Here is a 13968-nt window from a genome sequence, read left to right as displayed (position 1 = left end):
ATGCTTCTGAGTCTTGACAAGTTACAAGCTTTCTGTAGACAGATGTTACTCTTTATAGACAAACGTCCTGTAAGATGTGTTTGGTGTAGTACGTTTGTAGGGTCTAAAGTAAGAGCTGTTTGCAAGAAATAGGGGCCAAGGGGCCTGTCTCACAAATGGATCCAAAGCTCTACTTACTTTACTGTAGTTCTAATAAATTCTATGCAAGGTTTCTATAGGCTCCTAGTTTGCTAAGCTCTTTGGATATATCTGATGTTCAGATGCCTCCTAGTGCCAAACTTTAATACTGCAAGATGGAAAGATTCGGAACCTGATCCTTGAAAATATAAATGATAGGTCCTCTCATTCTTCTGGTATTTTCCCCTGTTGTTCGCTTGCCCCGAGAGGTTGCTGATAGAAGAGTGCAGTTGTACAGACATTGCACCTGTGTACATAATATTATAAGGCTCCTAACTTTGAAAGCCAAAGACTGATGTGCCTGAAAACCCGTAGAACATATTTATTGTGTGAAGCTTAAGGGAAATTTGGCGATGGTTTTGGGAACTACAGAGAATGGGCTTAAAAAGAGCACAGAAAAAGCAAAGGTACTATCTACAATGTTCCCCGTTCCCCTACTGGTCTTGTATTTCCTCACAAGATTTGTTCTGATGAAGCGTGGTGCTCTGAACTACTTTCTTTGGTAGAAAGGGGATGGTGGTAGAATTTATTAATTGATAGCGAGTTTTGAGTTTCATGATAGGCTCTTACTGGAAGGGCTTCATTTCTTCGAATGTTCATAAATATCTGTTTGGGGGGGGGGGTATCAGATGTGGCTTGCATGACACCATCAGAATCTGCACAATCTGAGATTCCATAGAAGGAAAGAAAAAAAAGTAAGTTTCCAGCTCTTTTGGCTGCAGACATAACCCTCCAATTGTATAGTGAGTACAAACTGATGTCATGTTTGCCTGAGGCTCCAGGCGGCCTAAAACACCAAGTCAGATATGAGAACTCCCATGTCCGCCATAAACTGCATTGGGGCGTGAATCCATAAGTCAGCAATAATACTTTCAATATCAACATTAACTATTCCGCTACTGATCAACTAAGCAGATGTAATGGAAAAAAAGAGATTGAAAGTAAAGTCTGCAAGAGGAGGGCACAGGGAGTGGTGGGGTAGGGGAGGGGAGGGGGCGAAAGCAGAGAGAGAAACAGCCAAAGAAAGATGCTGAAGGAAGAGAAACAAAAAGCAAAAGTAGCAGTGGCATAACAGGGTGCAACTTTTCTCTCAGAGCATGACAATAAGGTACTAAATAAATAAAAGTAGTTACTTCTTGAATTCTGGTCTCCTCTTGGTCTTTGTACAAACCTCTCATTGATATCAGTCAGAAATCCACTGTGGACTGAGGAGAAGTAAGAATTGCTGTATTTATAGCCCAGGCCACAAACCATAATCAAATCTAGTCCTTTCTTCTGATTGAGTTTGAACCTCCTGATCCATAGACATGCATCTCATAAAACAAAATACAATATAAAAGACAATCCATAGATTTCAACCATAGCCCCTAACCACAGCCAACCCATGTGACAGTCCACATTGTCCCCAAAGGGGTTAAACTAGAAGCCCAGAGTGCCCATAACCTAGGTGAAGCTCCGGAGGAGCATGTGTAAGCAACTGAGGGGCTTGGGAGCCCTTAGACACTGGTTTGGGGGGGTCTATAGAGGCTAGATGGCAGTGTCCAATGTCCCAAGGAAGGGCATCAAACAAGAGGCCTGAGCCTGAGAGTATGCCTTCACTTCCAAGAGTTAGAAACAGCAACTAGACTGCCCAGACCCAGTTGGCTTGGAAGCAAGTGTGACCCACAACAGACTGGTGAACATTGGGGTCCTGGGACAATTTGTAATAACCCTTTCCACAACAGTGTGATAAAAAGATTGATGTGGGATGTATAGTATTCAGAAGGATAAACTGGCCAGGGCCAAAGCAGAGCGGGGTAGGGAAGAGTTTAACATTGAAATCCCTTCACAAAGAATATCCTGCTGCCAGCACCCTCTTGTTTATATTCAGGGGGCTCCAGCTTAAACACCTCTGGTGCAGATCTCAGCAGTGGCAGTATGGCACAAAGAAAGCGGAAGTCTCTCAGGTAACAAAGTGCACAAGCATTTGGGGTTTGTCCACAAGACATTTTTATCTCAATTTTACTTAGATCTTTCTAGGTTAAATCCAACACCTTGAATTCCACTTGAAAATTCACTGAAAGCCAATGCATCTCCAGTTGAATGAAATAGCTACTAGGAAACTGACAGGGGTCATACAGAGGAAACCATGACCTGGGGGATTAGATTCTTTCATATGCCAAGCTTTGCTCAGCACAGGAGGTGGTGGGAATTTCTGGGAGTTGGTTCTGACTCCAGCTCGCTGACTTTTATGGCCTGCCCAGGCCCTGATGAAACTTAAAGCTGCTACTAGGGTTGTAAATTCTACCACTGGCTTCAAGGCCTCAGTGGACCCTTCCTCTTCAGAACTCTCACACCCTAAATCCTGGTCAATGTATGTACAATTTAGGTCTGGTCTACTCTTAAAATTTAGATTGACATTCGCACCATAGAACAATGTAGTTATAATGACCTAGTACTTGCTGTAGAGATGGATAGATACAAGGAAGAATGTTTCCGTTGACCTAGCTACTGATGTTCGGGGTGATGGATTACTTACATCAGTGTTTCCCAAACTTGTTTAGGGAAAGCCCCTGGTGGGCCGGGCTGGTTTGTTTATCTGCCCCGTCCGCAGGTTCTGCCGATCGTGGCTCCCACTGGCTGTGGTTCACTGCTCCAGGCCAACGGGGGCTGTTGGAAGCAGCGGCTCGGTCTGCACCACTTCCAGCAACTCCCATTGGCCTGGAGCAGTGAACCGTGGCCAATGGGAGCTGCGATCAGTGGAACCTGCAGACGGGGCAGGTAAACAAACCGGCCCGCCAAGGGCTTTCCCTACACAAGTGGTGTCCCAGCTTTGGGAAACACAGACCCACAGCAATGGAATAAACTCCTTCCATTGCCAAAGGAAGAGTCTACATTACAGCACTCCAGTAGCATAGCTACAGCACCAATAGTGCGCATGGCCTAAAGCTCCGTAATGGGCCTTAAGCCAGTGAAGAAATGCCACACCTCCTTCCTCCCCACACCTGGGATTGGGGCAGAAGAGGGGGCTGTGGCACAGATGCACCTCTAAGGAGTTCTCTGACAGAGTAATTCTCTGTTGGGCATTTGCAGCTGGGTCTTTCTGCACTACCTGAGTGGTACAAAGGGGTCATAACCCAGGTTGTGAATCTGGCCCAGGATTGTAAATCTCAGGTCAAGTGAGAGAGAAAGCATCAAAAAGAACGTAAGGGCAGGTCTACAGCGGAGCAGGTTTAATTTCTGCATAGTTTATAGTGAGTTTTCACAAAATTCTAGAATGTTCAACATAAAGGCAATTCCTAGGTTAAAAAAAAGGGAGGTTACAATATCCATTACTTAGCTGGGAAAATACCTTGAGAACGTCATAGTTCACAAAGAATCAAGTCAGCTATGTTTAAAGTCATGTAAAAGGAAGTACAGATACACAAAGTTTAGGTAATGTAGGCAACTTTAACATTCCCTCCTCCATCTCCAGTTATTCCAAAAAGCAAGAGAGAATCCTTTACCATACATACGTTTAGGCCAAGTATGCATTCCAAACTTTGGTCGACACAAGTTACATTGGCATACAGCCACTGAAGTTGGTATATCACTCGTGTGTATGCATATGTGGTGGTTTGTCAGCACCATGCATACTCAGCAGGAGAGCTTGTGTCGATGCAGAGTGGTGCATCACAGGTAGGTATCCCAGTGTGCCATGCATTGCAGTCAGGTGCAACACCGTTTGGGAAATTGTGGCTGCAAAAAACTTCTGTATGTGAAAGGCCACATTACTGGATCTGTGTGTTGAGCTTGCCCTAGCCAACCAGCACAAGGATACCAGAATAAGAGTTGCATTGACAGCCGAGAAGCAAGTGGCACTCACACTCTGGAAGCTTGGAACATTGGACTGTCAATGGTAAATGGGAAATCATTTCTGAGTTAGAAAATCCACAGTAGGGGGCAATGTCTGGGCCAATTCGGTACAATGGAATGATTATACTTTGTCATAACAAATCTTCCACAGGAAGTGGGGTAGCAGTGGGATGGGAGGGAAGGCATACTTCAAGTGGCTCATCCAGGACAACAGGAGGGCATCACCCTTGGAATCTTGATGTTGTGCTACTCTGGAACAATATACGTTGAACTTCTTGTTCATTTGAGAGGCAAACTGGTTGAGAGATGGTGTTCCCCACTGAGTAAGAGGTTGTTCAGCACTGAATTATGTAATTTCCACTCATGATTGGCGGCAAAATGCCTAGCAAGGCTGATGTCGGTGTGTTCCGAGCCCCTGGAAGGTATACTGCAGAAATTGTAATGTGGTTCTGGATATACTAGTTCCATAATTTGACTGCCTCTATGCACAATGGGAGGAATTTTGCCCCTCTTTGTTTATATAGAAGATGGTCATCATGTTGTCTGACATTATCCAGACATGTTGGGATCATATGGGTTGGAGGAATACATTACAGGCACGTCGGACTGCTCTTAGTTTCAAGAGAATGATATGCATCCAGGCCTCCCGAAGCATCTGCGTACCTTGTGCTGTGTGACCACCTATGGGGGTTCCTCAACTATGAGGAATGTGTCCATGATTGTCATGTGATGTCAGGTCTGGGAGGTAAGAAAAATACTCCACTACACGTTTTGGGTTTGTCCTCCAGATCAGCTATGCCCTGACATTGATGGCAATTGTCACTATGCTGTGTCTGCCTGGCATATATATCGACCAGAGCCAGGCCTCCAGACAACGGTAATGCAGCCTCGTAGGCACATTACATAAGTACAGGAGGCAATGTGGCCTTGCAAAGAGACCTGGATTGTTGTTCAGGGTGTGAAAGTGACTTGGTTTATCAGACTGCTCATAGCATGCAATCTGTCTGCAGGAAGGTAGGCTATTGCTGTGGTCAAGTCCAGGGTTGCCCCTAAAAAGTCTGAGCTGCATAGGAGTCAGAGTTGACTTTTTATGTTTATGCAGCTTCCCAAGGATACCATGAGGTAGAGCAAAGACAAGGTTGATGACTGAGCTTCCAGATGGGATCTGTTTGTTAGAAGCCAGTTGTCCGAAGACAACGTAGCTATTTCATCTCATCTGTGCTACCACCACTGAAGATCTTTGTGAAGACCCGGGGAGATGTTGCCAGACCGAACAGGAGTACCCTAAACTAGTTGTATTCCTGTTCTACCAGAAACCTGAGGAACCTCTTGTGGGACATGTGAATGTTCACATGAAAGTAAGCATCTTTCACATTGAGAGCTGTCCTTTTCCAAGCAGGGAATTACTGATGCCAACGTAACCACATGGGATTTTAATTTGCAATTAAAAATATTTAGTTGACATAGGACAGGATTCTGTCCTCCCCTTTTCTTGGGAACTATAAAAATTGGGAGTAGAACCCTTTCTCCTTGAACAAGAAGCTATAGAGCAAGGGAAACTCCAGCTCCTATCAGTGGATCTCATGAGAATAGTCCCTGAAGCAGAGCTAGAAAGGGCATTTTGGAGAAGAAAAACTCAGTGGTGTACCCAAAGTGGATATCTAGTACTCACTCATTTTGCTCACAACTGAAGGGCTATAACAACGGACAAGTATACTAGGCCACCACCAAAGCAGACTTTGGAAACAGGTGAGAATGGCATAAGTGTTGGGTCTCAGCTCTCGAGTAACCTTTAGTCAGTGGATGAGATTGGGCGGATGTTATCGAGGTGGATGGGTTGCATACCTTGGCCTCTGCACTTGTTGACACTTGTGTGGCAATTTATGTGGTCATTGGTAGCATAGGCACCAGCTTCTACTGGCGCTGGTGGGTGTTGGACCCCCCTCTGCCCCCAGCCCAGCTCCACCCCTGCCCTGCCCTCTCTCACCCCCATTCCAACCCCTTCCCCAAAGTCCCGGCCCTGAGCGCACCACGTTCCCAGTCTTCCCCCCCTCCCTCCTGGAGATTGCTACAGCTGTTTGGTGGCGGCAAGTGCTGGGAGGTAGGCGGAGGAGCAGGGACACAGCACACTTGGGGGAAGAGGCAGAGGTGGAGGAGAAGGGGTGGGAAGTGGCTGCCGGTGGGTGCAAAGCGCCCACTAATTTTTCCCCAGGGGTGCTCCAGCTCCGGAGCACCCACAGAGTCGGCACCTATGATTGGTGGTAGAAAGACTGTGGAAGAGGCCTTGCCTTTCATACCTGTTTATGATGCTTCCTCTTAGGGGCAAGGGTATAAATGCCCAAGGAGCGGAGGGTTGTCCTGGAGTCTTTTAACAAGTGCAAAGACTTCTGTTTCCTCAATAAAGAGATATGCTTCAATTAAACTAAAGTCCTTAGTGGTGTTCTGAACCTCTGTGAGGAACCTTGAAGACTACTCTTGCTGTTTTACTATGGCAGTGGCTATATAATCTCATTATGCAGTATTAGCTGCATCCACTGCAACTTGAAATGAGGTTTTTAAACCATGAGTTTACCTTCCACAACAAGGGCGTAGAACTGGGGCCTTGTCTTCCTGGGAGAGTTCATCTTTGAACACCAGGAACTTCGAGTAGTTCATAAAATCATTCTTCGATAACAGGGGCGGGTAGTTAAGAGATTCTGAACTGGAGGCTGGTGAATATAAATACCTTCCTCCCCAGAAGGTCCATATATTTAGCTCCCTTGTCCATGGGGTGGTTTTAGGGTGCTGCCACTCAGATCTTTCCATGGCTGCTCATACTAAGGAGCTGGGGGCAGGTTAAGTGAACAAGAATTCTGCCCCTTTCTCAACCCTTTTAGGATAGGGTACACATTGCTGAGATATGCTATTCCACTCTAGCTGGTTTCATAATGGCCTAATTCACCAGGAGAGCTACCCAACTGTGTCCAGTGGACTTCAGCATATCCAAGAGTTTGTGTTGTATATCTTGAACTTCTTCTAATGGAATCTGAAGTTCTGCCACCACCCTTTGCAATAGTTCTTGACACTGCCTATGGTCATCAGGTGGCAATGGTGAAGATAGAGCAATTGCCTCATTGGGTAAGGAAGATGATATCCATGTCTGTACTGGCGGATACAGTTAGTCAGTTTCCTCCTGTATGTACTCTTGCAGAGTGGGTTGTTGTCTAGGAGAAGGACACGACTTTCTGGTAAAGCACACTAATCTGGGGTGTCTTGCATAGGACCCCATGAATCTCAATCGGGCCACAGTATGAAGGATCGTAAGGTAGTCAGGGGAGCTCAAGGCATTGCCAGCAATCTCTTGGAGGGTAACCGTGCTTGAGCAGAGGATGGGTCCAAGAAACTCAAGGCCCTAGCTGGCCAAACCTTCCTGGGTTGGGGAGATGGTTTGTCCTGGACACAAGCTTCAGCTGACAAGGTGGCCGGATTTGGTTACATCAGCGGTACTGCTGGTGTCAGTGGGAGGACACTCCATCTTAGACAGACGAGAGGAGTAACTCCTTCTCTTCAAGGTAGCATCCTCATCTGGGATCAAAACATTGATAAAAACAATTGGGTCCAAAAGTAGAGGAATTTGTATGTCCAGTAGGGCGAAGATATCCTCTGGGATAGTATATGTCTCAGACCATTCCAGTGTATGAGGGGTTTTGGTTGTTAGTTTCACTGGATCCACTGCCACAACAGACTTAGTGGTTGGCAGAGCCTTAGGGGACAGGGACAAGATGTGTCCCCATCGGGAGCTCTTGATTGGTACCAGCAGAGGTTGGTTCTTTGGCTTGCTGGGTCATGATCAGCACTGATGTCTATACTGGAGATGGCATGGTTGTTGCTTTGTTCCTGCATGCTCTTGCTTCATGGTCAGGCGGCTTGGGCAGACCTAAGTTCTTGGGACCTGTATGCAGAAACGCACCTGACTTGGAAGGGACCCAATCTCCTGGAACCAGCCTTAGGCCATGGCTACACTACAGAGCTTACAGTGGCACAGCTGTAGCGGTGCTAGTGCAGGTGGTGCTCTAAACCAATGGGTGAGAGCTCTCCCGTAAACTTGAATTACACCAGCCCCCATGAGCACCAGTAATTATGTCAGCAGGAGCAGCTCTCCCGCCGACATAGCACTGTCCACACCGGCACTTAGGTCAGTGTAACTTATGTCACTCAAGGAGGTGGCTTATTATTCACACCCTTGAGCAACATAACTTGTACCACTTAAGCTGTAATGTGTGCATAGTCAAACGCCATATCTGCGCTACACAGTTGTCAACGAAAGGTAGCTTTTGTTGACAAAACAGTGGAGGTGTGCACACTGCAATACTCCTCTGGCCGATTTAACCCTCCTGCTATGCCAACATAATAAAACCACCTCAATGAGAGCGTAGAGCTTTTTGCGACAAAGTTAGAGACACACAGCGTCAGCATACACACTGTGCTTGCTTATGTTGCCTTAAGAGGCCTCAAGGAAGGGTCCCAGAATGCTCATGGTGACTGCTCTGTGACCAGTTTGAACTCCACTGCCCTGCAGCCAGGTACACAGGCATGCATCCTTCCCCCTTTAAAGCCCTGGGAATTTTTGAAATTCCTGTTTGCTGGAGGTGGAGAGTTCACAGAGCATCTTCCCAGCTGACAACGCCAGCTCCCCACAGCAAACGTGCTTTCATCTGGAGTACATCAGGGTTGTTGGATCTGCTGAGTCTGTGGGGAGAGGAGCTGTGCAATCATAGCTCAGCTCCAGCCATAAGAACTTTGATACCTACGTGGGCAGATTGCTTGTGGCATGGAGGAGAAGGGGCACAAAAGGGACACACAGCAGTGCCATGCTAAGATCAAGGAGCTGAATCAGGCCTACCAGAAAGCAAGGGAAGCCAATTGACACTCTGGTGCATTGCCGAAGCCATGCCGCTCTTATGAAGAGCTGCATGCCATTCTCGGCAGTGACCTCACCTCCACCACCAAGAGCCCTGTGGGGGGGACTGGAGGCAGCAGCCAGCAGAGTGAACCCCAAGGACGAAGTGGTGGACAATGAAGTAGAGTTTGAGGAGAGTGGAACATGCAACAGGATCATCCAGTGATGTGGCAAGCCAGGACCTCTTTTTGACTCTGGAGGGGTCTAGCCAGTCCCAGCACTCCAGCTCTGGTATGCCTGATGCAGGAGAAGGGAGCTCTGATAAGTACTCATTTTGCTTTGATACTGCAGTGACAGGAGGTAGAGCACTCTTTAAAAAAAAAAACAGGATAGAAGAGGGATAAGGGATAGAAATTAACACTAGTACTGTCTGCAGGCACCAGAGCAGCGCACAGGTGAGCAGCATACAGACCCAGTCTGAAGCTGCACACATGCAGATGCACTCTTGCCTCCTTGGTTACCCTCAGGAGTGAGATATCAGCTTTGATCACCCTTGCTTGTGGAAAACAGTGCCAGTATTCAGAATAGTGTCCCTAGGTACTTGTAGTTATCCCCTTTGGAAGCCACTGAACCTTTTGTTCTATCTTGCCCTTACCCTCTGGGCCAAACACACCATGCTTAGGGCTCTCACCGTGCTGTGTACTTGCCAATTGAGAAAGAGGCTTATGTAACTTATGATTCATAGCTGTGAGTACACTCACAATACTGCCTATTTATTGTTTCTTTAGCTTCTGCAGATGTGCCCTTGAGGGTCACCTACACACCAGCAGAGCATCTCTATCAGATAAGGAGACAGACCAGGAGGCATAAGGAGGAAACGTTTAGGGAAGTGCTGCAGTCACCTGATGCTGCTGCTAACAAGCAGAGAGAACGGACAGAGAACAAAAAAACCAAAAACTCAGAATGGATAGCCAGGAGAGGAGACAGGAGTGGGAGCAGACAATACAGAGGCAGCAGCAGATGATAAAGCTGATGGAGGACCAGAGATGTTGAGGTCCCTGACTGCGCTGCAGGTGGAACACATCCATGCTTACCCCCTCCTGCAGCCCACAACTGCCTTCCATGCTCTCCCCAAACTCCTTCCACTCATTCCTCACACGTTCCTGGCCTGTCACACTAACCCTTGCACTCCATCCCTACAGATGTGTTTCATAACAGCAGGACATACACAGTTGAGAGCCAAACTGATTCACAACTTACCGGTAACAGTCTAGAGTTGCCAGCTTCCACAGAGTGATTGCCACTTACTTACTTTTCCGCTGCAAAGGCAGCTCTCATTTTGGGGTCCTTGCGCTGCAGGGCGGGGTGAGATCCCCACAGTTCAGAAAGGTGGCTTTGCACATCCAGAAGTTCTATAGCCACTACTTGTCATCCCATACCTGCATCACTATGCAATCCCACCACTCAGTGCTTGTTTCCCATGCCCAGTAGTGATGGTCCATGTGTGGCTGATCTGTGAATGCCAACATCAATCTCGAGTTGTTTCTTTCCATGGCACATAGCAGGGCAGACACCATGGTTTCATTACCAGATTTACAGCTCATGAAATACTACAGGATCAGGTGCACTGTGTTGATAACATCCATCTCAAGTCTGGGGAGCAGTGCAGGATTCATGGTTTCAGACAGATGGTGGGCACACCTTTTATGGGGGCTGTTGAAAAACAGCTCAAAATGTAATCGGAAGCCTATGGAATAATAGGAAAGAGAAAAGTGCATCATGGGAAGCTAAGCCTGCACCCATGATACACTGAGATCCATTCCCAGAACTCCAAGTGGCAGGTGACGAGTTGCACACTGGGAGAGCTATCCACAGAAATTACAGAGCACCAGGAGATCCAAGGCGCAGGCATGGACCAACGGATACTACTTGCAAGATGTTCTGGTCTAGGTGCATGTATACCCAAATGTGGAATACACATAGGGACCAGCACTTGAAGAAAAATTAATTATCTTCCTAACTCCTTTTCAGAGGAATTAATTTCCAGGATACTGCCCTATTCTTTAAGAGTAACATACTTTTTTTTGGTCATAAAGGTATGACATTACATTTGGCTATACTGAAATGCATGTTTGATTAGTTTCCAAATTAGGTCAAGACTGAGGTGGTAAATGAGAACCAGTCCCTGATACAAAATGAACTAGATATAATCAGTTACTTTTAAAGTTTTAAAATTACATCTCTATTTTGTATGCAAGGTACAATAGGTGAGTGGGGCGGAAGATTAATAAAAGACAACTGGTAAGTCAAGGTAAATCAATCTGAGATACTTCAACTTCAGCTATGCTATTCACATAGCTGAAGTTGCGTATCTTAGATCAATCCCTTCCCCCCCCAGTGTAGACCAGCCCTAAGATTAATTTACTGATAAACTGGCGTTAATACAAATAGTCCCAGCACCACTCAGCCCAGCTGTCACAGTGACAGGAATCCAGGTAGGCCAAATTTGAGCGGCACTGTACCCTGGCTCATGGGGGTTGCAACTCCATTCTCACAAATTTGGGCATCAGGGGACAGGGCCAAACAAACATGAGTGGCACTGCAAACCCAGAGTTGCAACATCCAGAGCCAAGAGTCAAGCCCAGCCAGCTCCACAGCACCAGAGCTGCCACTGTGGGGTGAGTGCCAGGCAGGAACCAAGGGCCAGGATGCAATCGAAGCCACCCCAGGGCCTCCACCCACAGACTATTTACGGGTCAGAACAGGCCAAAAACATTTACAAATGGGTCCTGAGCTCAGAAGGTTGAGAACCATTGTCCTAGAGTAGGGGCAGGTCTATCCTACATACACTACAGCAGCACAGCCGCAGCTACACCACTGTAGTATACACACTTGCTGCAGTGGCAGAAGCAGTTTCTCTCTGGTCAATCCATCCCCTCAAGAGATGGTAAGTAGGTGGTCAAGGGAAGGCTGCTTCCATCAATGTATCTGTATCTATACCAGGGCTTAGGGTGCTTTAACTACCTCTCAGGGATGTGAATTTTTCACAGCCCTGAGCAACACAGCTAGATTGACCTCAGTTTTAGGTGTTGACCAGACATAAGGGTCAAATACCTTTCTCCCCACTCTCCCCCCCATGGCCTTCCACAAAAATATTTTCTATAGTTGAAACATCTTAAATACCAAGGTAAACTGCCCACCTAATATTAACCCCAAGTACACCTCTACCCCGATATAACACAAACTCTGGTGGATCAAAACAAGTTCAATATAATACAGTTTCACCTATAACGCAGTAAGATTTTTTGGCTCCTGAGGACAGAGTTGTATCAAGGTAGACGTGTATTAACTAATGACCTGGTAAAAGTGGAGAGTGTGGAAAGAATGTCACAACTACTACAATCCACACCGAAGGTTTACTGAACATAGTGCCCTCAATTTCAATGAGAATTGTCCTTATGGACTTAGGCCAGGGGTAGTCAATAGGCAGACTGCAGGCCAAATAACCACCCCACACCTTTGAATCTACTTAAAAAACAAACAAACAAACAAAAAACTTTATTTGCTTAGTTCCCCCCCCCCACACACACACACACAAAGTCTGGACCTTGACCAAGTAATTTGGACTCTGACAAAAAAATATTTGACTGCCCCTGTCCTAGGTTGTTATAGAGCCTTACATGCTACAAGCCAGACTGATGCCAAGTCCCATAGTCTGCTGTCTGTCAGGGGCAGGGTAGTGATACCTGTATCTTTACTCACAACATAGAGGCAATATGAAATTAGTGTCAGTAAAGTACTTTGAGAGCGTCAAATGAAAGCGGCTATGTCATATTAGAAACAGGGTGTGGAAGGAAAACAATGTTTCAGAAAGCCACAACCAGCCTGGAGTTCGTAAAGATTGTAAAGAAAAGGCAATGGTTGTACAAACATTCAATTCCACTGACTTTTCAGTGTTACATTTTAGCAGCCCAGTTTTATGAATAAGTAGCTTTAAAGCTTGTGTTCCATATTAAAAAAAATGTAGTTTCTAGAGCATGAACGGTGATAACAGAAAAAGGAAAGATTTACTTTTGAGTGGAATACATAAAGACAGACAAGAACTAAATTAAGCATAAATGACCAAAATTGATGCAGTAAGGACTGCAAAATGGAACGGCCAATTCTATTAAAACAAACAGAGTCAAGGTAGAGCTCTTTGCATCCCAATCTCTTCCAGACCGATACAAAGTCAATAAACAGGGTGGTTTACTGTGTGTGGGGTGGGGTGATGGTGAGATGGGGGGTGGGGGGAGAAGAGATAAAGAAGTGAGAATAGCTATTCAAGGAATTCGGCGCTCTCATCCTGAGGTCATTGCCTTTAAAAAAGTATTCCTTCTACCACACAGGTCTTAAGCTGCTGCTGCACTTCCTGTTAGCAGTCTCCATATTTGTCAATGGTGAGTCTATTCCTCTTATACAGAGATATTGTTCCCAAACTGAACTAGCAGTTTGCACTCAGAAGGCCTGAATCTCATCTTCCCAGATTCATAGTTTGAAGATAAACAATAGAGCTTCCCACTTTGGAGAACTGTCTATACTGACTCATTAAAAGGGTTACTGTTTCCTCTAGCCAGGTGGTATTTAGGGGAATCTATACTTTAGGTCTACACTGCAATTTAAAATATAAGCCAGAGTTCATTTGATCAAGTGGTGACCTCTGAAGTTCACTAAGGCATTATGAAAAGAGTTTTGTACATCTTTATTCCATGGTTCCAGATTTGCCTAAAAATACAGAACTGCAGCAGAAACTGAATTTGTTTTCCCAAATGACATATGCTGACTGTAGTCAAAGAAATATGTAGCTCAAATTCACATGTGGCAACATGACCTTATTATCCCCATTATATTGACAATGAAAAGCCTAGATAAAACTGTCCAGGAAGGAGAATAGTGCAGTTGAGTTGATGTTTTACGTCACTGAGTGTTAAACAGTTTGCTTATATAAAAAGTTCTCAAAAATGACTGTCTAGTAAAAAAAATCAGCTGCAGCATGTAAGATGTTAACAGTTTACACAGCATAATAAAAGAAGACTAAC

The sequence above is a fragment of the Mauremys reevesii genome, linkage group 1 (genome assembly GCF_016161935.1).
Source record: "Mauremys reevesii isolate NIE-2019 linkage group 1, ASM1616193v1, whole genome shotgun sequence".
NCBI lineage: Eukaryota > Metazoa > Chordata > Testudines > Geoemydidae > Mauremys > Mauremys reevesii.
Note: the sequence above shows the minus strand (reverse complement) of the source record.